The sequence below is a fragment of the Rattus norvegicus genome, chromosome 8, assembly GCF_021556685.1.
Source record: "Rattus norvegicus strain SHRSP/BbbUtx chromosome 8, alternate assembly SHRSP_T2T, whole genome shotgun sequence".
Taxonomy (NCBI): domain Eukaryota; kingdom Metazoa; phylum Chordata; class Mammalia; order Rodentia; family Muridae; genus Rattus; species Rattus norvegicus.
The window spans coordinates 50,899,353-50,924,663 of record NC_141541.1 but is presented as its reverse complement, the minus strand read 5'-3'; the positions used below and the strand labels follow the sequence as shown (position 1 = coordinate 50,924,663).

The 25,311-nt window shown below is 44.8% G+C and overlaps 1 protein-coding gene across 4 annotated transcripts in view; it reads left to right on the top strand.

The window, feature by feature from the left end:
- Positions 1-25,311, top strand: part of Grik4 (glutamate ionotropic receptor kainate type subunit 4) — a 432,817-nt gene that overhangs the window by 111,204 nt on the left and 296,302 nt on the right. For 2 of the 4 annotated variants that reach the window (NM_012572.3, XM_087560411.1), the window contains 1 exon segment: positions 15,102-15,206. The exons of the other annotated variants lie outside the window; for them this stretch is intronic. The gene's annotated coding sequence lies outside the window, so the exon portion shown is untranslated. 4 annotated transcript variants of the gene reach the window in all.

Genomic DNA, 25,311 nt, shown 5'->3' with positions numbered 1-25,311 from the left:
TTAAATTAAAAAAAAAAAAGCTAAGTGTTACAGTGTGTGCATGTAACCCGTGTTCTAGAGAGAGGGAGTGGAAACAGGAGGATACCCAAAGTTTGTTGGCTAGCTAGTCTAGCCAGTCTGTGAGTTCCAGGTCCAGTGAGAGACCTGGTCTCAAAAAGTAAGATAGAAGGTGACTGAGGAAGACATGGAGCATTGACCTCTGGCTTTTACATGCATGTGCCCGCTCCTCTGCCTGCACACGTGGGTGCATGCTCATACAAGTGCTTGTGCAAACATACAAAAGATATGTAAAGAAATTGGGGGTTGGGAGCCAGAGGCATTGGTTTGAATCCACTCCTAAAGAGATTGTTCTTTTTAGGCTCAAGCTCCACCCAGCTCCTGGGTCTTGAGAGCATGAGAGTCTGAGTGCAGTCTGGCTGAGCAACATTTCCTGTTGGGGCTCAGGACAGGCTGATGCCCAGCCAACCTTGCTCGAGGGTCTCTGGATCCCTCTAGGCACACACACATGGCAGTCGGCATTGGGGTAAAATGGTGACGAATGAGGACACAAGAAGGTGCAGGAGGAAAGGAAGAGGAGGCAGAGGGAGAAGGTGCCTCTCAGTTGACCTGTTCTGCTCTCCTGAAGCCAGCCACCAGCCAGGCAGGGAACACAGCTCTCTCCAGAGAAGCACAAGTCCCAGGTCCTCCTGTCCCTTGTTCAGACTGTACTGCTTTCATTGGTCTGTGACAGAATGGAGGAGGAACACAAGCCTCTTGCGTGAGCAGGTAGTTTTTCTTGGTTCTTTGTAAATCTCATTCACTGGCAAAGCAGACAGTTGCTACCTCCCTGGCTGTGCTGTGAGTGCTGTTGACTGCTCATGTTAGACTGCATTCATATACCTTTTGCTGAGCTGCGTAACATGTCCACCATGATAGAGAGTCTTACCTATCTAACAGGCCTACCTGGCCTTGTACAGCCTACCTCGGGTCTGGTCGCATCACAGTCATGGCCTCCCTGGTTCAGGAGCAAATGTGATATCTGGGGGAAGCTGTGCTCCTGGGATAATTCTGTCTTGGGTGGTCTGAGGCTATGCCTGATTTCATCTGTCCCTGTACCTCAGCCAGTGTTTTGCCTTTGAGGCACGTCAGAGTGTGCCAAACCCTTCTCTTTCTAGGGTTTCTGTGCCTAAGAACAGCACCTTCTTAACCCCTGCTCTTACTAAAGATGGCAACTAATTCCAGTCTCATTCACATTTGCTAATCTTTCAGCTGTGGACCAATCACACAATGTACTAGGCACTCTTCCTCAGCCAACAAACACTGACTGGTTTAATCCCCTACACCTCTAGAAAGAGGCTATCACTATTCTTACTTCCCCAAACGTCTAAACAAGGCTTAGAGCGGCGAAGTCAATGGGTGTTGGGGTCAGAATTTGTCCCCGTAGTTCGTCACCAGCATCCTCTGTCTCTCTCCACGAGAGCTTCCAAAGTGCTGTGGAAAGCCCATGGTGGCATTTTTAGAGGAGAATTAAGATATATTTTCATGTGTGGTTCTTAATATAATTTCTATCCAAAGTGACCCTTAACCTTGGAAGATCAGGGAACCAGCTTCTGGAAGAGTGTATAAAGCTCACAGAGAGCCGTAGGCTGAGGAGGACTGAGTCTGGCCTGCAGGAGCCTGAGCTCTGAAGGGAACACTCAAGGCTTTGTTCCTTGGTCTTGCTTCCCACATAGCACAGGTCTCCTGGCACCTCTGAACTTGTCATTTCTCCTGTGTTTACTCTCTTCTGCTCCCCTGGATAGCTATTCCCTGTTCCCCACCTTGCCCTGGTGCTATCTCAGGATGTGGTCTGGGCACATACTAAAAACCTGGCCACCTCCCGTTTCCCATTTCTTCCCACATCTGCAGCCAATCTCCAGTCCCAAGCAGGCCCAACTTCCACTGCAGATACACATCTCCCTCCCTACCACCGATACCTTGTTCATGCAACCTTCATGTTTCTCCAGGACATCAACACATCCATGTACTGTCTAGACTGTATACTTGATCTACAACAATCCTCAGACAGCAACCAGAGCTGTCCTTCTATAAAAATTCTTAACTGTGCCACCCTTACGTTTAAAGCCCTTCCCTTGGAATACAGCTCCTTCCTCTTAGCTTGCTAAGGCATTATTAAGGATACAGGCCAATGACTGACTCTCAGCCTTTGGATCACAAAGGTCCCTGCTTCCCTACCATTCAAGCTGGCTGTGGACTCTCCTCTCCTCTTTGAGTAAATACAAATCATCGTGCTGGTCTCCATTTAAGCATTCTTTCTCCTGAGGAGTCATCCCTGACCCCTCAAACCTGTCTTGAGCACACACACACACCCATCAGTGTTGCCATGGCAACCAGTGATAACACTTTGGATTTGATGGCTACCTGTCTGTTGTTCCCAGCACACATTATCTCTCTTGCACACAGCAGTGTCCCCAGCCTAGTTCAAGCTGGTGTGTGGAAGATAGTCTTGGAGCTGTTAGTGACTGGGTACTATATGCAAAGCATCAGGGGACAGCCTGGACACGAGGGCTTTAGAATCCATTCTGGAGCAAGCTCTTGACTTTGCTTAAGTCATTATTCCTCCAACTGTCACTTGTATATCTGTGAAGTGGGCAGTCTTCAGGTAGCTCTGAAGCACAGGTTTAGCAAGGATTCACGTTTGTGTTAGTTGAATCTCTCATCAGACTGACCAAATGCCCAGGAAGGCAGCTTAAAGGGAGGCCATAATCATCTAGCTTTTCTTTTTCTTTTTTTAAAACCAAGTTTCAAAGCTTTCCAATCTTTCTGTTCTGCTCTTTGCCTCAGAAGTCTCACTGTAGACTTGGCTGAAGTAGAATGCACGCCACACACCACATGCTGGGCGGCTCTGAAATGTCCTTCTCTGACTTAACTAGCCACTGGCTTGACATTCAGCTTCCCACCACGTCTCGGGGCACAGACAAAATGTGGACAAGGTCTCTGCCAGAATACAGCAGGAGCAGACTCTAGCCCGGCTCCTGGTAGAACCCTCATTTCCACCCGCAGCAGCCTTGTGATCAGTCTTCACCATCGACCCACCTCTCTGCCTTCTGATCTTCTAGAAGCTGTAGTGAGAATTTCGGTCTCTTAAAAAACCCGGTTACTATGTTTTTGTTTTAATTCCAGGTATGGGATATGGGACTGCTTCAGTTTGGACACAGCTACTCACTGTGATTGTCTTGTGTTCTTGTGTGGGGAGGTGATTTTTGCCAGCTGCAGATCATTTAATTCTGGGGACTCTGGAGAGGGTATAAGTGAAAGCTGGCCAAGAGGTCAAGCTGCTGCTGCTTTTGCTAATGCAGGGTTGCTGGTTTGCTGTCGAGTTTGCTGGATTGCTAGATGTTCTGACAGTGAAGATTGAACTTGCCCCTGGGTACCCGATGCCCCAAATCAGCAGGAAGTAGTCTAAAGAGGTCTATGTCCTCTTTCTAACCTTCTTTCTCTTCAACCTAGTTTTGGGGGGTTGGAAGGAATTGGAATGGAAAAGGATTGGAGGGGGTAGGTATAAGAACCCCTTAAAGTAGCCAAAAAAGAAAAATAGCATCTACAAGACTCCCACAAGAGTCTGCCATCCAGCTGAACTTAGCATTCTGGGGCCTCTCTATCTCAAATCTCTGAACTCAAAATTCTTCCAGAAATATGTTCCAGGGACCTAAGATCTACACAGCCACTGCAATGAGCTGTGTGTGTGTGTGTGTGTGTGTGTGTGTGTGTGTGTGTGTAGGTGTTTGTGTGTGTACGTTCTTGCCTTTGTGATAAAGTGCTTAAAAAAAACAACTTAAAGGAAGAAAATTTTATAGTGGTTCACAGTTTTGGTAGTTTCCATTGACACAATATTCCTGGGTCCCTGGAGAGACAGAGAAGTGCATGGCAGAGCAAAATTGCCCACCTGAGGGGAACCAGGTAAGGGAGAGGAAAAGAAGGAACACCCACATCAACTTACTCCATCTAGCCAGACCCTACATCCCAGCAAGGTCAATCAACTTATGAACCCATTGTTTGATGTGGTGATGATGTCTGAGCCCCCATGATCTCATGGCTTCTCAATGTTTGCATTACCTGCTGAGGACCAAACCATCAACATGTGAGCTTTTAGGGGAATACTTCATATCCAAATCCACTTAGCTCTCTTCAGCTCTCTTGAGGGTTCACTTGCTTCCTCTCTTGATGCCCTTTCCCTCCAGGATGTGCTGGTAGACAGAACCTAGCATCCTGCCTCTTTGCTCAGATAGCCAATTTGGCTGTGGGTTCTCCCATGTCCAGCACAGAGCCTTGAAATTTTCTGGTCCTCACCTCATCTTGTTTGCTGTCAAGAAAATTGCAACCAGGAAGCTTCAAATGCTGCCCTTGCCTCTGCTGTCACAATGATCAATAGAAGGTGTTAACTGCATGGGCTCTAGGGGCTGCTCCTTTTCCAAGATGAGGCAGTAACCCCTCTGGGAGCCCAGGATGCTCCAGTGCACAGGCCTTAATTCTGTACTGTAGATGCCTACACTGTTTGTTGTTTTTATACACATGCCTCCAGGTCCAGTCACAGGACACCTGTGGTGGGCATTGTTCTAGGTACTCTAAATATGGAAGAAATAGAGAAAAACTCTACTTTGGATGGTCTCACATCTTGGCAAGTGTGTGTGGGAGAAACCTATAGAAATAAGAGTTGTAAGGAGTTGTAGTATTCTAGGTGAGACTTGCTGGAGGTGGAGGGTAAGAAGGATGCTCTCCCAGGAGTCAGGGTATAGTGTACCATCAGAGTCTGAGAACAGGCCTTGAGGTAGGAGCATGGAAGGCTGTGCTGCAAGAAACTTGAGGCCCTAGACTCTGCACATCAGGCTGCTAGGGTGATGGTACCCACAATGTTGTTGGTGATTGAACTAAATGCCCTAAAATTTGTCCACAAGGCAAGTTCAGTCCTGTGGAAAGAGCGGCCAGGTCTGCTCCAGGGTCTGCATTTGCTATTCTATGGAAATTACTTACCTACCTGGAGTTTCTGTCTCTTAGTCCTTGGAGGAAAGTTGATTAGATTTCTTCCTAAAAATGCATGGTGAGTGTATGCATGAAGAAATGGATGGATTTTATACCTACCTATCCCTCAGGGGCCATAAGTGCCTTCAGACCCTCATGTCAGGTAGCTTAACATAAAGGGGGCTGCCTGCCAATTCAGAAAGGTCCCAGCTGAGACTTAGTGTTGAATATATTTGGTGCTTGTGGTGTTTTGAATGAGAATGGCCCCCATACAATCATAAATTTGAATGTTCAGTTCCTAGTTGAGGAAACTATTTGGAAAGGATTAGGAGGTGTAGGTAGCCTTGTTAGATGAGGTGTGTCACTGGGGATAGGATTTGAGGTTCCAAAAGCTCAAGTACTATTCTCACTTCTCTGTCTGTCTGTCTGACTATCTGTCTGTCTGACTATCTATCTGTCTATCTATCTATCTATCTATCTATCTATCTATCTATCTATCTATCTATCTATAATCTATCCATCCATTCATCTATCCATCCGTCATCCATCCATCATCCATCTATCTATCTATCTATCTATCTATCTATCTATCTATCTATCTATCTATAATCTATCCATCCATCTATCCACCCGTCATCTATCTATCTATCTACATCTCTCCATCTCTCCATCTCTTTGCATCATGCTTTTGGATCAGATGTAAGCTCCACACTCTCTTGCCACGATGGTTATGGACCCCAACCCTCTGCAGCCACGAATCAAAATTGAGTGCTTCCTTTTACTTACCTTGGTTATAGTGTTTCACGTGGCAACAGGAAAGTAACTAAGATGGTGCCCAAGTTAATATTGGGACCATCAGGCTGTATACAGCTGGCCTGGGTGTTTGGAGGCTCTGAGTTAGACTGGAAGGCCAGCTGTGGTAGTCTAGAAGTACCTTTCTTCTGTAATTCTGGAAAGTTCCCATCTGGTGCCTGCATTCTCTTGCCTGCTGGCTTCTCCTTGGGTCTCGTGGAAAAAGGAAAATGTTGGGAAGTTGTCCTTCCAGTGGTTAATGCATTTCATGCTCACTGTGTCCCCCTGTGCTCTGGTTCTGGGCAATTACCCTCCTGCCGGGTTTTGTTGCTGAGCACAGCAGGTGGGCCTTGTTTGTAATTCACTTGGACCATTAACGCTGGGTTGGCACCATAAGGGCGGCTGATCCATTCCGTGCCCCTAACCCCAGATGTCATTTGATAACGGGGACATTAAGATGGCTTTGGGGGTCCAACTGCTTCTGCAGTTTAAAGCAATGAGAAGCCTTATCCAATGCTTGTCGCTGGGTGCTCACAATCATCTGCTCTGATGGAAAATTTGTACCAAATACTTCCCTCTGACCGTGGCGATTTGGCCCTGGACAGTCCCAGCACCAATAACAGGAACAGCTGTCAAGCTTTGAGCACTTGCTGCTTTCGGGCACAACAAGACCCGCAGCAAGACTCTGAAAGCAACTTACAGATGGCCGACGTTACAGATGGAGAAACTGAGGTCTGGAGAGGTTGCTTGCTCACCTGGGGACACATGTGTGAGCAGTGGAGCCTGGGCTGGTCACATCACCTCGTGCTGAGACTCCACAGAGAACGTTCAGTGAATGGGGCGGCGATGGGCGACTCTCCGGCTAGCCTCCATGTTCCTGTTTGCTAGCATTACTGTGGAGATGAACCACCGAGTAGGGTGAAGATGAAAGGGTTAAAAATCCTCTTTTAAAAAACTCTTTGTGTATGCATGCCTGCATGTGTGCATGCGTGTGTGCTCATGTGTCTGAGTGTGGTGGTGAGTAGACACTTGGCATGTGCATATGCAGAGGTCGACCTTGGGGGTCAATCCTCGATTTCTATCTTGCTTAAGACAGGGGCTCTTGTTGGGCGCGGTGGTACACATTTTTAATTTCAGTACTCGGGAGGCAGAGGCTGGTGGGTCTCTGAGTTCAAGGCCAACCTAATCTATGGTGAGTTCCAGGACAGCCAGGATTATACATAGAAACACTGTCTCAAAAAACCAACCCAACCTAACCAACCAACCAACCAACCCACCAACCAACCAACCCATAAAGAAACAAACAAATTAACCAATCAAACAAACAAAAGGCAGGGACTCTTGTTGTTTATCCTCACTGTATATGGCAGGCTAGTTGGCTCTTAAGGTCTTGGGGTTCTTCTTTCTCTGCCTCCTATTTCACCATAGGCACTCTGGGTTGTAACCATGTCCTACTACATCTAGTTTCACGTGGCTTCTTGGGGTTCTGACTCAGGACTTTATATTTGGAAGAGAAGTGTTTTATCCACTGAACCGTCTCCCTAGACTCCTAAATCTTGCTAGAGGTTGACTTTTATCAACCATCAAATCAATCAATTGATCATCAATCAATCATACATTTACAGAACTCCAACTAGGTGGAAACATTATCCTAAGTGTTTTCTAGAAAACAAACCCAAAGAAGAATCCATGCCACGAATCTAAGAGAGGTAGAGAATTGGACATAGGAGTGGAATGTTGAGGTGTCTGGAGGAAGGGGTGCTAGAACTCACCACAGAAATAACATTTAGGAAAAGCCTTTCTTAGCTCAATGGCAAACGACCACCATGCTTCTCAAGTGCAGCACCTTCGCTGATGCCGGAGTGATGCTGTGCAGTAGACTATGGTAGATTCGTTTCACAGGAAAATGCAGAGAACTTTTGTTCCCACAGAGAACAAGTGCACAGCTTTGAGCTTGACCTTCTGACTGCAAGGTCAGATCCCCTTCCCTCAAAGTCACCCAGCGGTAAAGCTCCAGGTTTAGGGCTGGGCACAAGCCAGACCCATCAGCATGTTTGATGTCCCGTGTCTTTTGGAGGCTGGCTCTGGAGCTGCCTGGGGCTCTGTCCCCTTGGAAATTCACAGAATGTGTGTTTTCCCTCAGTGCCTGGATGCTCAGAAACTGTTTTGTAGTTTCTGGGAACATTCCCTGTACCCTGACTCGGGGTTGGATCCCATCAGTTTCCCTCAGGGTTTCTCCTGCTCCCATTCCTCTCTCAAATTGCTGTTTGCCCTTCTGTAGCCCCCTTCTTCTCCATGCACCCCACACCACCCAGGAACCCCATTATTGCTGCTTTCCTCCACACCACACCTATCCCCAAACCCACAAAGGCTCTTTATTACCCAGAGGAGCAAGTCCAACTCTCTTAACCTTGTCCTTTGAGGCCTTGGAGAACCTCAACTCTCTTAGAATCATAGACACACATCTTTGGAGACACTTCACATGCAGCGAGTGTCGGGCAGGTTGGCTTGGATTCTATATTGATACTTTGCCCATTGCTGTGGCCAAATATCTGATGAGAAGCAAGTTAAGGGAGGCTTATGACTGGGAAGCTTATGACTGGTAGTGCACAAGGTTCACAGCCGTGGCAGCAGGAGCATGAGGCTGCTTGCTTGCTGCTTGCTTGCATGAGTGTAGATCAGGAAGCAGAGAAAGGAAAAGGCTGGCTCTCGGCTCACTTTCTCTCCCCCACCCCCACTCCTTTGTTTTCATTCTGGGTGCTCAGGCCACGGAGTGGTTCTGTTCACAGTCAGAGAGCATCTTCACCCCTCAGTTACTCCTCTCTGGGAAAGTTTTCCCTGACATAACCAAACCAAAGGTCTATCCTGTTAATACACTAGGTATTTCTAAATCCAATCAAGCTGTCACTCAAAGTTAACCATTACGGTTATTGCTTTGTGGTTGCCCCTTACTTCCTTCAGTGTGCCAGCAGGAGGCCTGGACCATAGCCTGCATCTTCTAAGACTCCTACTCCAGCAGCAATGGCACAGGATGCCTTTCTGTCTCTATCTTCTAGCCCTGGTCCCTGCTTAGTGGCAAAATCTACATGAACGAGAAAGCTGCAGCTTTGATGTGCTGTTTCCTGAGTTCCCATGTCCTTTCATCATCAAATAAGGTCACTGGGTTTTCTCTGGAGCTCCTTGAGGAAGCCAGTGCATTCTACCACTCTAATGCCTACTAGCAGGAAGCACGGTGGGACAGACATGCATGATTGCTGGTGCATTGCCCTGGAGCTGCTAAGCTTCTCCAACATGGCAGTGCCTTCTGGGTGTGAAACAGCATCCTTGATCTTTCCTCCTGCTTCTAGCAGCCAGAGATGGGTTCTTAGGGTGTGTGCTCTGTCACTACAGCTCCTGTGATGATAATGTGTGTTGGGGAGGATACTGAATGCTTAGCTTAGGTTGTTGAGACTAGATTAGGATGGGTAAGGATTGTTAGCTCCTGGACACTCAGCCTACAGAGAGGCTTGCTGTCTCAGGCCAACACCAAGCAAAAGTGACAGGACCCTGATGTGATTTCTTCTGTGGCCTGTGGCCAAGGGTTTCTGTAGAGTAGCTCCTGGAGACGATGCCCTCTGTACCCTGAAAAACATGGCTGAATATGATGACTCAGTCAGTGGCTTCTTCCACGAGACTGCTCTCCTTGCGTGGAGAGCCTGGGATCTAGCTAGCTGAGAACAGAAAGAAGCTAGAGTCTCACTGCAAATTGACTGAGGTGGTTGGTAGCCATGGTGAGGAAAGGATGCCTAGAAGGAGGAGACTCAGCCCTGAGTAGCAACTCCACTTCCCTTTGGGTATCCAGAACACCTATACCAGGAAGGAATGTTCCAGAGAGGGTAGGAGAGTCCTAGGCAGGCCCGGCATCCCTGAGCACTTGATCCTGATGAGTTCAGATGTGATCAGCTTCCCTCTCCTGAACAGGGACTCAGGCTCAGGGGTACAGAGTGCTTGCTAGCCTTAGAGCCAGCCAAGGAGAGACTCATGACACTTTGCCTTTTAAATTATTTAAATTATTGATTAAGCTTTTTGCTCAAAAGAGCAAACCGACCTTTTTCTATTAAAATGCAAACAGAACCCTGTAGAATAAAGCCTAAAGCCCTCCCTCCTACAACTGGCGTAGGTCCTCAGTCCTCTTCCAGGGGTAGTTGGCCAGAGTCACTTTGTACCCTCAGCCTCCTCGAAGAACCGGTGCTAGGCTCTGCCCTAAGTGGATGACAATCAGAGGAAAGGGGTAGGTCGTGCCAGCCTTGCAAGCTTCTAAATGATTCCTTATTGTTGGCCTGTAGAATAAGTGAGTCATTATTTTGAAGAGGATGTCCATTACTTTGTGTGAACTCTTATCATAGAAACTTTCTCTGCTGTCGTTATAGACTTGCACGTGGCTCAGGCTGGCCTCATACCCATTATGTACCCAAAGATGACACTTCTGACTCTCCTGGTTCTCCTTTCAAAATGCTGGGATCATAGACATATGCCACTACTCCATTTTAAATGGTGCTGAGGATAGAACTCAGGGCCTTGTGCATGCTGGGAAAGTTCTCTATCAACTGAACCCACACCCAGCCTCTGGACCTTTATTTAGTTTTTAAGGTTTTCTAACTGCTGGGAGAGCTGAGGGGCTGATCCAGGAATGTTTGCCCAGATGGCTGAATCTTTGTCTGTGCTGTCTAGGATTTAAGACAAAGCTGGTAGATAGAGTCCTGCTTTCTGAAACTGACATCTAAGACATCAGGATTGCTTATGTATGTGGTTACAGACAGGAGCAATGTACTGGAGGTGTTCACTTGGGGTAACACAGCCAGGCTGAGGGTGTCCAAGAAGCTCTAGGTCTTGGGACTTCTTCCTTATCGTATTAGATCAGCAACCTCTGGCCTTGACCCTGGGTGTCATCCTCTATGAGTCTCAGATAAACTTCTGGCTTCCCAGGGAGACACTTTGATTGTCCGCTATGACGCAGGATATCACTGCATCCCACCTCTTTCTAGGTTGAGCATCCTCGCTTCTTTCAGACTCTCCAAAATGCTCATCTAAGAGTCTACAGAGCAGGTCCCCTCCACCTCCAACATATCAGCGAGATTCCAACAGAGGAGAGAGGACACCCTTTTACAGAAGGCATTAGACCCTGCCCTAAGATCCGCTCTCCCGCATCTCTTCCCTCATGGTTCTCCCTCTGCAGACAACTCCTCTGCAAGGGCTCTGAATGTTACCCATACTTGAGCACTGAACTGCTTTCTTTCAAAACCGTGACACACGTAATCTCTCCAAGGAGCTCATCTCCCTCAGAGCAGCCAGTGATGTTTCCTACACTCCAAGCCAATCTCACTCTTCCTATCAGACTTTGTGGTCCTCTGTGTGCCTGCAGCTGACAGTTGGCTCCCCATCTTATTATGGCCAACCACCTACTCAGAGGCAGGAGATGAGGAGGCTGAGCCCTACAAATCTTATCTGAAGGGTGATAGGTCCAGTGTGAGGCTCACAGGAGACATTGGCTTTAGGTCACATGGCTTATCCTAGGCCTGGGAAATCAGGGAGCTTGATCCTAATGAGGACATTGATTATCACAGAAGATTCACATCGAGGAATCTCTGGGCTTGTCTATTGCAGTGGACAGAGCCATTTCTAAAAGCAAGGCTCATGTCCCACTAGGGACCTCATGTGCTGTTTTCTCTGAGCTGATCTACTCCTTGCCCATCGCCTCCTGTCTTTAACTTAATCCTAATAGGCTATCTCATGCTACTATCCCCAGCCAGATGTTTCTTTTTCTTGTGGCCTTTTAGAGCAGCAGACCTCTTTGAAAGTCAAATTACTCCTTTCACGGGAGTCAAGGATCAGGTATCTTGCATGTCAGATATTTACATTATGATTCATAACAGTAGCAAATTATAGTTATGAAATAGCAATGAAATAATTTTCTGGTTGGGGGTCACCACAACCTGAGGAGCCGTAGTAAAGAGTCGCAGCATCAGGAAGGTTGAGAGCCACCACTTTAGCAATGACACTATCATCCGCAAAAGTTCACACTCAAGAACCATGCAAGCCAAATTACAAATATTAACAATAATCACAAAGAAATCCAATGCCTCAAGTAAGTTTCCAGTTTTGTGTTGTGTCCCATTCATAGCTATCCTTGGCCACATGCAGTCTGTAGGCAGAAGGCTGTGCCCCTTGAGCTAAAACATCCTATGTTTCCCCTTCACTGTCTGTAATGAAGGCCTGTGCTCCCAGAATGTCAGGTTCACGTCACTTAACATCATACATGTTAATGCATGGACTCTATGCCAGGGCTTGGAGAACTGCCTGCAGGCTATAGTCACTTGATTTAACTATTCAAAGAGGGACAAAGGATGAAGCAGATCCTCGCCAGGGAGTCAGGTGCTTTGGTCAGCCCAGGCATGGAAACCATCTGCACCAGTTTGCTCCCAAAGTACTTTCTTCATCTGCAAAGCAATTCTTCATGCATTACAACATTTGGTCATCCTAGTAACCCCGAATGGTAGGTAGTGTGAGTGCAGTTTGCTCTTGTCATGGAAGAGGAAAGAGGAAAGGGGGACCCTCAGAGGTTAAATGACAAGCCCAAAACCACAGAGGTCTTCAGCTGTAGTGTGCTGATAGTTTTCCTGGTCTGGCTGAGGTTGAGTGGGGTAGGGGGACTGATTGCTGAGGAGAGAGCTTCTGGGGCCACATGGAGGGTGTCTGGTATTGCAGAGAGAGATTCTGTGACTGAAGGAAGAGCTTCTGGAGCAAGGTTGACTTGGAGCTACATTGTGGAGGTGAAGATGCTCGAGTCATTCCAGTAAGCAGGCCTTGGAGAAAGTCTTGTCAGGATAGGTGGAAGCAGGCTGAACAGAAAGGCTGAATGGGTCTAGAGAGATGAAGAAAGGAAGACCATGCTTACTGAATGCATTATGTCTATGACCCAGGCACCTGCCTTTCCAGTGAGGGGTATAGTCTTCTGTGGTCTTATGTCTCTGGAAACAAAGCCCAGGGAAATCAAACAGTCAGTGTCAGGACACACAGCAGCAGCTGGGGTAGGAAAGCAAGCATGTGCTCTGGCCTCTAGTGAGGAAGGCTTGTTTAAAGGTGTGTTAGAAGCCTCAGTCTGAAATCTATTTGGGAATGGTTTGGGTGTGTATGTGTGGGAGGGTTGGATCCAATACTTTTTGTTTAATAGTCCTTGAGAATTCTGGATGGGTGTCCCTTGCTTTGTGGTCTGTTGGCTACCAGGTATCTGTAGTTATGATGAGCATGGGATACTCTCAAAGTCAGGCTTGGGTTGGGCAATCTGTCCAGCCATCAACCCTCCATTCTGTCCCTAATGATAAATTAGACCAGGCTCAGCTCCTGCTGCCAATGTCCAACACTCCCTGTCGACTCTGCTATCTTATAACTCATTACAAATCTGCTACCTTATAACTCATTATAGATGATCAGGAACAGCTTTATATGGGGGAACATTAATGGTTGAGGAGATAGGGGCTGAAGTTTTTTTTCAGAGGGTATCCTCAGACTCGTGCTTCCTAACTCAGCAAGGTGTGCAGATGACTTGAGACATATACCATACCTTGTTCTCCAACATCATTGTATAACGTCACCATCTTCCCACCTGTCCTCAAGTACCTACTGCATGCTAGGTCCTAGGACACACAAAGAAGATGGGAGGAAAGAGTAGTGAGTAAAAATAGGGTCCTGGATATGATGACCCTGTATCTGCCTTTGCTGGTCGCACGACTTTGGCAAGCCACTCGATATTTTTGTTCTCTGGCTTCGTGTCTGCCAGTGGGGAGAATGAATGAGTGTGTCTGCCCCACAGAGGTCTTCTGAGGACCAAATGAATTGAAAATGGGGTTTTTGTACATAGTAAACACCCATAAATAATCAATAAATGCTGTGTAATCATGGAATTCCTCAGGATTTCAGAGCTTAAAAGATCGTTTGAGAACATTTAGCCTGACTCCTTCATTTTGCAACTGGAAACTGATGCTCCAAGAGTTGACTTACAGAGCTTGTGTGTCCAGGCCCTGCCTCTCCAGGCAGTATTGCATCCTGCCGCCATCTTACCTGTTGCTAAAGAGATGAGGTATTTACAAAGTGCTCCTCAACTGTGTTAGGAGACAACATTAAATTCTCCCTCAAGTGGCCATGGAGTCTGGGAGAGGAGATGGCTTGTTCCCCTGTGGTGGCTTGCCACCACCCTAGACCCTCTATCTGAGCAGCTGCCTGCTGCTTGCTCTTTCTCCCAGCCAGGGGGAATGAAAGAACAGCAGGGAAGCAAACAACCATTTGTCTTGAGGAGCCTGGAGCGGCAGGAGAAGTAATCAAGATCTTGTTGCCCACAGCTGAGAGAAAACCTGTAATTAATCTGACTGCCCCTCTGATTTTCTCTGTCCTTTTTGCCACCAAACATTGTCTGCTGGCTGTCAGCCCCCTCTCTGTCCCACCCAGAAAAATCACGATTAATGATGTGGTAGTCCCACGAGGACAGGAGAGGATAGTGCAGGGAACGCTGAATGAGAAGAGTTGCCCTTCAGTGCAGGAGGGCTGGGTCTCCAGACAGCATGCATAGCCACACAGGACTGTGGTGGGCTGTCTTCAGGCTATGTTTGTCCACTCCATCAACTGGCCACTAGTGTGAATCAGTAATTGTTTATTGAGCTCCTGTGCAGAACAGGCCCCATTGCATGTGTGTTGGGTAGATATACGCCTGGAAGAGATGTTCCCTGCCCTCCATGACATTATAAGTGTCAGGGGAAACAACTATGTCAGGTTCATGCAATTTATCTATTTGTGGTTGCCTCTTGTGAGCGCTGTCCAAGGTGCTGGAGGAGCTGCTGTGAATGAGAGGGAGAAAGCACCACAGGGTAGGTTTTATGCTCAAAATAGAGACATAGAATTGGGGGATCAGAGATGATTCAATTTGAGGCATGTTCAAGGAATACCTCTCCTAACTTGGGGAAACTGAATAGCCTGTAGGGAGGCCAGCTGGTTGGGGTTAGGAGGTCATATTGGGCAGGTGCATGGGGAAGCAGAAACAGAGAGGCAGAGTGTCAGGTCCCACCACAGTGCTCCCCTAGTCTTGGGAGAAAGAGGCTGTCACAGAGCAGTTCTGTGAATGGCACCTTTGAGCTAGGCAAAAGACAGTAAAGGGCCAAGATGGGGAGCTTCGGTTGGGGCAAAATTATACTTAGATTGTGAACTCCTATCCAACATGTTACCTACCTAAGCAGCTTATACCACTTCTAAATTCATTCTTTTTTCTTTCATTATTTCAACAGATACCGTGTGAGTACCTACTATGTGCCAGTCTGTGCCAGGTACTAGGGACACAGGTGGAAAAGTCCGAGTTGTTCCCTGCTTTTCTGGTTCTTGTTGTCCCGGAGGTAGGCATTGCTTTTCCTGGGTTTTCAATGAATGAATAGAAATGGGAGCTCTGATGGTTTTGGCTTTAACAGAGTCTATTTCTGAAGGTCAGGGACCAGCACCAACCTGTTTGAATGAGGCCCACCCTCTGCTTTTGTGATTGACATGGCCACCCAGGATGTCCAGAACAGTACTCCCAATAATGCTGCATTGGTCTGCATCTGGCCTTTTGACCTTCCAAGTTCAACCATATCCCAAGTTCAAGAACAATGCCTGGAATACTTTACAGACTCCGTAAATAGTGTCAAATGGGTAAATGAACTGTCAAAAAGGAAGAAACTGGGAAAATCCAGTCCTACTGCCTTAAAGCAATACTAAACACAGCCATTCACATCAAATGCTTTCCATTCATGCCATCTAGCACCCGTCATGGTGATTATCATGCAGACAGCTAAGCAGGTGTCGGATTAATCCTGTGTGTTTCATTTGATGACGGAACTACACGCAGTTCATGCAGGTGTAACTTTTGTTGTGCCTGGCTCCAAAGTCTGCCTGAACCTAGAGACCACTTCCCAGAACAATGATTCCTAAGGTCTGGGAAGCCCTCAACCCTGGGCCCAGTGGTGAGAGATAACCCGCCAGGCCTTATAGGAATGGAAAGGACCACCTGTAGCATGAACGGAAGGCTCAGTGGTTTGCAGCCCCTCACCAAGTGTTGGGAGAGTACGTCCACCAAACAAGCTCTGTTACAGATCAGAAGGCTACATCCAAGGAGACTGAGTGTAAGCTCAAGGTCACCCAGAGCCAGGGCTGCAGGCCTCTCACTCCCTCTCCATACAACTGTTTCCTTGGGAGAGCAGAAAACTAGGACTTTCAGTTCTTCTGTAAAAACTACAAAGGATTGAGGTGTTGGCCTTGCACCAACATGCATAAGGATCTAGTCTTTTTTTTAAAAAAGACTTATTTATTTATTTCAAGTATGTGGGTACACTGTCACTGTCTTCAGACATACCACGAGAGGAGATCAGATCCCATTACAGATGGTTGTGAGCCACCATGTGGTTGCTGGGAATTGAACTCAGGACGTCTGGAAGAGCAGTCAGTGCTCTTAACCGCTGAGTCATCTCTCCAGCCCCAAGGATCTAGTCTTAAAAAGCTAGCAGCTGGATTAAAATGTTTGAATAATTTAGGGTCAGAGAAGCCAGGGTCCTAGCGTTTAAAGCACCATACTCCCCTCAACCCCCGACCCCCCCAAATCAGGAACCTCCTCTCCTGTTAAAACTACATGAAGCTTCTTAAAGCAGGCCTACCCCAGAGTCTACTTGGCACACACACACAATCCTAGCTTAGGTATGCTTGCACGCCAGTGTGGAGACAGTCAGTCACTGAAGAACCAACAGCGTAATAATAAGTAAGAGTACCAGGCTTCCCTTGAGACTGACTCTGCTTTAATCTGTCTCTGCACCAACGCTCAGTGCTGTGATCTGCATGCCAAATGTTTCCCATTGGCTCCTGTGTTTGAGCATTTGGTACCTGGGTGGTGCTGCTGTTTGGGGAGCTTGTAGAACCTTTAAGAGGTAGAAATTAGCTGGGAGAAGTGGGTCGTTGGGGAATGGGGCTCACGGGTTTCAGCCTGGCCCTCCTTTTAACCTGTGTTCTCTGCTTCCTCTCTTCTGGGATATGGGGAATCCCAGCAACACGCTCCAGCCCACTCTGAACTCTGCCATGACTTCCCCTCTCGATCTATGAGCTAAAACAAATTCTCCTTTTAAGCTACTTCTAGCAAGTATTTTGTCACAGCGGGGAGAAAAAATACCGACTACATCAAGAATTAAAGGACAGATTCCGGGCCTCGTTTGTTATCATTGGAGTTTCCTTTACTCCTCTGTTCCCTCCTGGATTCTCCTCTGCCTTCCTACAGTAGGGGGCCATTTGAGGCCTGATGCTCATTGAACAAATAGGCACCACGCATCCACTGTTTATGTGGAGACTCTGGGGACACCACAGAATGCTGGGGACAGTCCCTGCTCTTAAGAGGCTCATAGTGATCCCAGCTGGAGACTTACAGCAGCATCAGCCAGAGAGGGAAGTGCTGCCTCGGAGTCAAGGCAGGATGCAGTGCAGGATGCTGGCTCACAGAGGAGGGCCTGATTCTAGGGATGTGCAGAGGGGAGGAGACACACAGACAAACACATAGACACACCAACATACACACAGACAGACACACAGACAGACACACAGACACACACATGCACACACATACAGACACACAGAGATACATACAGACACACAGATACACTCAGATATACACATAGATATACATACACACAAACAGATACATGGATACACACAGGCATACACACATGGACATATATCCACATACAGATATATATACACACAGAGACACACAGAGACATATACATACATACATACATACATACATACATAATACATGCACACAGATACACACAGGCATACACAGACTGACAGACACATAATACATACAGACACACACAGACACACACATACATACACACACAGACATGCACACAGGCACATGTAGACACATACACAGAGAAAGACACAGATACAGACCTATGTAGGACACAGACACAGATACACACATATACTCTCATACACACACACACACACACACACAGAAACACAGATACAGACACACACAGAGACATACAGAGACACACACAGATGCTGAAACACAGATACTGACACAGCACTGATATACAGAGATATACAGAGACACTCACACAGATACAAACACATATACAGACACATACACAGACACAGAGACAGACTCACAAGACACCGTACATGCAAACACACAGAGACACACACAGACACAGAAACATAGAAACAGATACACAAAGGACACAGGCATAGAGACACACACAGAGGCACAGAGACACAAGTACACACACAGAGACACACACAGATAAAGACACACCCACAGACACACAGATATTGACATACACAAAGGCACACACATATACACATATTGGTAGGTATACATACACACATATACACACACATACACATACATGCACACACACAAGCACACACAGACATGGATACACACAGAAACACACAAACATGCACACACACACACACATACACACACAGACACACCCCTTAGGAACGTGTGCAGGGAAAGCTGCAAGGTATGATGGGAAGAGTGAGTGTGTGCTCAAATGTGGGGTGCCATGAAACACCAATAACTTCTACAGCATAACACACCTAAGGAAAAGTGCACAATGGATCTTACTGTGTAGCTAGCATCTGAGTGAAAAGCAGATCATCCGCTCTGAAGAAGCCTCCGGGCCAGCGTCTAACCTGAGCAGAGAGCTTTAAGTGGTTATTTATTTTATAGCATAATGGGTTTCATACCTGCACATAACCTACTTGGAGCATATTCTACTCCTGTTACTCTTTCTTTCTCTCTCTCTCCTTCACCTTAATCCATTTCTCTTCCTTAATAGTTTCCCATTGACTTCTGCATTGGCTTTGCTTCTGAGATTACACGTGAGGCAGAAAACGTGTATTACTTGTGTTTCCGAGTCTGGTTTATTTCTGTTAGCATCATGATCTTCAGCTCTATTCATTCTCACAGGTGACGTGACTTTTTTTCCTCTGTTGATGACAAATACTCCATTGTATGTGTGTATGCTTTCCTTTATCCATTCATCTGCTGGCAGGCGCCTAGGACAGTTATCTAACTTGGCTATTGTCAGTAGCACAGCAATAACCTCAGGTGTGCAGGTCTCCAGTGTATGTTAGTATGTGAACTTCATTTCCTTCAAGTATATACCCAGAAGTCATAGACGACATAGTAGTTTTATTTTTGGTTTCCTTCCTAACCTTCCCTCTCTTCCTCTGTCCTTCCCTCCCTCTCTCCCTCCTTCTCTCCCTCTCCCTTCTTCCCTCCCTCTCTCCCTTCCTCCCTCTCTTCTTTCCTCCCTCCTTCTTTCCTTTCTATTTTTTGATTTTCAGAGATAGGATTTCTCTATGTAGCCCTGCCTGTCCTGGAACTTACTCTGTAGACCAATCTGGCCTTCAGCGCAGAGATCTGTCTGCCTCTGCCTCCCCAAGTGCTGGAGTTAAAGGTGGGTCTTTATACTAATTTCCTCAGCCTGTACTTACTAATTTACCTTTACACCAACAATGCATCTTTCCCCTGGATCTTTGCCATTATTGGTTGCTTTATTTTTCTCAAAGAAAACTATTCTGACCAACAGGAGATGGAATCTTAGTATAGTTTTGATTTGTATTCAGTGGCTAAAAATGTTGACTCTTTCCCTGAGTATTTATTGCCCATTTTAAAAAATGTCTGCAGGTTGGGGATTTAGCTCAGTGGTAGAGCACTTGCCTAGCAAACGCCAGGCCCTGGGTTCGGTCCCCAGCTCCAAAAAAAAAAAAAAAAAAAAAAAAAAAAAAAAGTCTGCTTAGTTGAATTGCCCATTTATTGGTTGGATCATATGTTTTTTTTTTTGTGTGTTCATTTTTTTGGAGTTCTTTGCAGATTTTGGATATTAGTTCTTTGTTGGCTGAATAGGAAGCAAAGATTTTTCTCCTATTATATAGGCTGTCTCTTTACTGATTTTATTTTCTATACTGAATCTTTTTAGTTTGGTACAATCCTGTTTGTCAATTCTTGCTATAATTTGTTGAGCCATTGAAATCCTATTTAGAAAGTCTGCCTAGCCCTACAGTTTGAAGTGTTTTCTCTCAGTTCTCTAGTTATTTGGGAGTTTTGGGTCTTCTGTTAGGATCTTTGATACACATTTAATTGATTTTTGACTCAGAGAGAGAGAGAGAGAGAGAGAGAGAGAGAGAGAGAGAGAGAGAGAGAGAGAGAGAGAGAGCGCTCAGTTTCTAGTGGCTCTGAAGTTGACTGAGGTTCCTTTGTTTTTTTGTTTTTTTTGTTTTTTTTTTTGTTTTTTTTTGTTTTTTTTTTTGAGCTGAGGACCTAACCCAGGGCCTTGCGCATGCTAGGCAAGCGCTCTACCACTGAGCTAAATCCCCAACACCCTGAGGTTCCTTTGTTAAGGAGGTTGTCTCTCTTCCAACATCAGCTTTTGTCAACTTGGTCACAGATCAGATGGTTACAGTTGCTTGTGTTTATTTCTGGGTCTTCTATTGTATTGTTCCATGTATCTTTCAGATTTCAGCAGTGAATTATCTAGTACTAGGTTTTTCTTTGTCTGGACACCTTTTTATTAATCAGTTTTATTCCTTATTATTACTGTATTTGGGATTTTAATATTCTTTTCTTTCAGTTTTGGTGGGTCTTTTGTATCTGGAAATTACATATATATTTTCTGGATTTCTCATTTTATTGGAGTGTAAATTTTCAAATCAATTCCTAATGAACCCTCCAGATTTTAGTTGTATATTTTGTTAATACATCCTTTGTTGCCCCTGAGACTATTAATTTTGTTTTTTCTCCTTCTTTTGTATATTTCTTAATTTCCATATCTTTATAGAGCTTCTTTAGTTTCTCTTCCTGTTGGGTCCAGTTTTATTCCATTATTAAAAGAAAAGTTATAGATATTCTTTCTTTTTTAATATCTGTCAAGAATTGTTTTGCAAAACCTAAAATATGATCTATATTGGAGAGACTTGCTTGAGTTGCTGAAAACTGCATATTCTTCAGTTTGGGATGTAACATTCTATAGGTGTCTGTTGAGTTTATTTGGTCTATAATATATCTTAATTTTGATACCTGGTGCACATAAATTTATAGTTATTATTTCTTCTTGATATATTTGTTCTCTTTAGCAATATGTAGTGATTTTTTTTTTTGAGTTTTGGAGGTAAGAATGTTTTGTTGTGTATAAATGCCACTTCTGTTTGCTTCTGGATTCTATTTGCCTGGGATATAATTTTTCCATCCTTTTCCTTTTAGTCTGCTTATGTCTTTGCCAGTGATGTGTTTCTTGCAGGCAGCATGTAGTTGGGTCTTTATTTCTGACCAAATTACCCAGCCCATGAAATTTAATGAGAGAACTAAGATAGACCATGGATGTTGGAATTCTAATAGAAGGCTATCAGTTAATTTCTACTATTTTATTGTTTTTCCTAATGAGTGATTCTTTTCTGATTCTCATTTGCTTATTTACTGTTCTAGAGCTTTAGTATTGCTTTTGGGGTTGCGTTTGTCTTCCTCTACTGTGGTAAAACCTCTTGAAATATTCTTGGCAGTGCTGGTTTTATATCATGGATTTCTTTAGCTTTTATTTGCCTTAAAGGATCTTTATATTTTCTTTTATTCTGAAGGGTAACTTTGGTGGATACATAATCTAGGTTGGTGGGGTTTTCTTCCATGGTTGAAATAAATCATCCTATTTTTTTCCTGGGCTTTTAGAGTTTCTGTTGAGATATTTGAGCTATTCTAAGAGGTTTTCCTTTAGAATGTGTTAGTATTTCTCTCTGACAACTTTCAATATTCTTTCTTTCTTCTGTACTCTTAGAGTTTAAACTATAATATGGCCAGCTTCTCTTCTAGTCCTGTCTGTTTGGGCTTCTACATGCTTTCTTTTCTTGTATGTCTGCATCTTTCCTAATATTTGGAAAATTTTCTTAACATCATTTAACTGAAAAGGTTTTATGCCCTCAGTGTGTACCTCATCACCTAGCTTTACATCAAAATTATATAAATTTGGTCTTTTAATTATGTCCCAAGAGTCTTGTATGTTCTGTTCATAATTTCCTACATTTTAAAAATTGTTATTGTCTGAGTATTCTAACTTGTCAGTCTTGTCTCCAGCCCCTGAAATTCTCATTTTTAATTGGTTTAGTCTTTTTGGTCAGACTTTCAACTGAGTTTTTAAATTTAGCTTAATGGGATTTTCATATCCATGATTTCTGTTTAATGCCTTTGAAAAGTCTTTGTCTTTTGAACTTCAGATTCATGTTGTTTATTGCCTTCTTTAATTGGTCCAATTATTTTTTATGTATTTTCTTGGAACTCGTTGGTATTTAAAAAGTCATTTTGTAAAACTCTCCATTCTAGTCCTCCATCTTGTTCATTATCTTTGGAGTCAGTTGCCATAAAATTATGAGCTTTGAGGGAAGTTTTGCTGTTCTATTTTCATATATCTTTTGTTTTATGTTGAAACTTGAGGATATGTTGGGATGGATAGTTCTTAAACTTTTATGTGAGAGTCTCTTTAAGGAGAATGGTCTCTTGTTGATTGTATCCTTTGGAGGCAGATTATTATGAAATGTTGGACATTTCTCAACTGAATTTTACATTATGGTTTCTTTGTTACTTTTTTTTTGTTAGAGATTAGCCTGTTTTGACACAGTATATATGTTGTCAGAGTACATGTATGTAGGTCTCATAAGTGGGGTACTTCTATTGTATTAGATGTAATAGAGACAGAAGAAGTAGATGAGGTGTGTCTTCAGTCATTAACCCTCTAATCTTACCATCAGTACACAGCCTAAAGGGATATGGGAATGACATACACTGTAGTTTTTCATAGGTGTGCTATCCATGTTTTGTTGCTTATTTCTGCTATGTTAATGCATAACATCTGTCCCTACTTGAATCTTGGTCTTTAGATGGACATCTTTATATCCCCCTTTGGTTGCATTGAAATATTCACTGACGTTAGACAGGGGTTGGGTTTGGGTTTAGAATAAGGTGCCTTGACTCCTTAGGTGGGATGGGCGTGTAGCTCAGCAGCAGAGCATCTACTGTTAGGCATAAGCCCCAGCCCTGTGAAGAGTGAAAGGGGAATAGCAACAGGCAGGAAAGATATAAAAAAAAAAACCCCACAACTCTCAACCTTGACAACAGCAACAGGAATGGTGGTGGTGGAAACTGTATAAACAGTAAAATTTCATGGCATAATAGGACATTGTAATTAGGAGAAAAGGTAAAGGAACATGGAAGCGAAAGTGTCAGAGCATACAAGACATGAAAAGAGAAAAAGGGCAAGATGTAGAAAGTGATGGCCACACTGAGAAAGAATGTGAGAATGAACGACTGTCAGGATGAACGACTGTCAGTTAGAAGTAGAGGCAGAGAAAAAAAATCCATCAATCCCTGCTTCAAACAACTGAAGCTTCAGAGACAAAAAATAAATAAATAAATAAAATAAAATAAATAAAAAAGAAGAAGAAGAAGAGGGAAGTTTGTATATGAACAAGTCATAAAATAATGAGAGCCCACTCAATAATAATATTGAATCAGATATGTCTCCCCTGGGGGGTTGGTGTGAGCAAGGGTGGGTGGGACCTCACTGCCCCAGTCAGTTTGTTCCTTTTCCTGGGTCTTTTGCAGCTCCATGTTCCCTGCAGAGAGCTGAGGCTGAGGTTAGTCTCACTTTCTTTCCTGGGTGTTTCCTTTCTTGCTGATTATGCGAGTGGTTTGGGAGCAAGCTGGTTGGAATAGTTTTGTTTGCTTGCTTATTGGTACTAAGTAACACGAAAAAGCAAATTTCCTTCAGCCTGAGTTGACCCTGGATAGCTTAGTTCAAAGTGTTTCCAAGGCTCCACTGGGGTCTGGGTCCCAGTTGTCCCCCTGAGACTCCCAAGGAGGTCAGGGCAATGGACTGTATTGGATGGGAGTACAACAAAACTCCCACTTTCCAAAGTCTGTGTTGTTTCAAGGTGCAAAGTCTACATGAAATTTTGAACATTTCCTCATCTTCTGATCCTCTCTGACTGCCTGCTGGGAGTCCCTGGTCTTAAGGGAAAAGCAACTTCATTTCTTTTTGTGTCTCTGACCCAAATCCTACTGTTTATATATTTTTTAATGCACTTGCTTCAGTAGCATTCTACTGGGACTGCTCGGGATCCCAAGGCAGAGATTGGCTGGGAAGTGCTGTAATAACTGCTGTGAGTTCTAGGGAAAAGGAAGACGTAGCAACTTGGTTTCTCCAGGCAGGAGCTTGGTTGGTTGCAACCTTCTCAATATGGTTCCCTATTTCTTGCATGAGCCTTCTGTGTTGAGACAGGCAGAGCATCGCTGAAGAGCCAGCACACCTGGCAGCTCCCAGATCAGCTAAATCCAGACTGCCTTTCTGCCTTGCCTATGTCTTCATCGTGTGTCTCCTTTTTTCTCTGTTGAAAGGCTCTGTAAGCTATTCTCTCTCTCTCTCTCTCTCTCTCTCTCTCTCTCTCTCTCTCTCTCTCTCTCCTTTTATGTGTGCATGTTCATGAATGTGCAACTGCACATATATGTACATATGAGTAGAGGCAGGGGACAAGCTTAGATATCAATTCTTTGAGTGTACACCCAGCATTTTGAGACAGAGTCTATCACTGTCTTGGACCTTGCTGAGTAGGCTAGACAGGCTGCCCAGTGAGCCTCAGAGATCTGCCTATCTTTGCTTTCTCCATACCAGAACTGCAAAGATGCTCCTGTCTTCCTTGTGTGGTTTCTGGCTACTCAGGTCCTCGTGCTTATACAGCAAGCACTTTATTGGCTGTGCTACCTCTCTAGTCAGCATTGTGCTTTTTCTTGCCCTCTGGTTTGGTAACTAGAGGTTCTGAGTCTCTCCACATCTCTGTCTGTCCGGCATTGAACTCTGACAAATTCCTCAGCTACTCACTTCACAGAGAAGCTGTTTTCTGACTGTGTCAATTTCAAACCACAGAGAAGCTTAAAGCGCTGCTTGCTTCTAACTCATCATTTGGTGACAACATTTTGTCATTGACTGAACTTTTGATTGCATAGCCCTTTTGTTTGTTTCTATACTTTAAACCCATACTGTGTGCAGTTTTGTGTCTAGTAACTTTTTCTCAGTATTGTGTTCATGACAGTCTTTGTGCTGTTACATGTAGCAGTAGGCTCTTCATGTCTATGCCTTTATCACACCAAGCTGTATGATATACATATAGTGTATTTCTTCATTCATGATGCTCGACACTTAGCTTCCATTCTGGGCAAATACAAAGACTGCTGCTGTGAACATTCTAGGACATGCCTTTAGTGAGCATACACAGACTTCTATTGGAGAAGTACTAAGGAGTGGACTTGCTGGTTCATGCGGATGTGTGAAAAGCTCGGGTAGACCAGTTCTCCAACACACGTACATAACTTACGTACATAACTCATGCTGTGTGAGCCACCTAGTTGCTCCATGTTTCAGATAACAT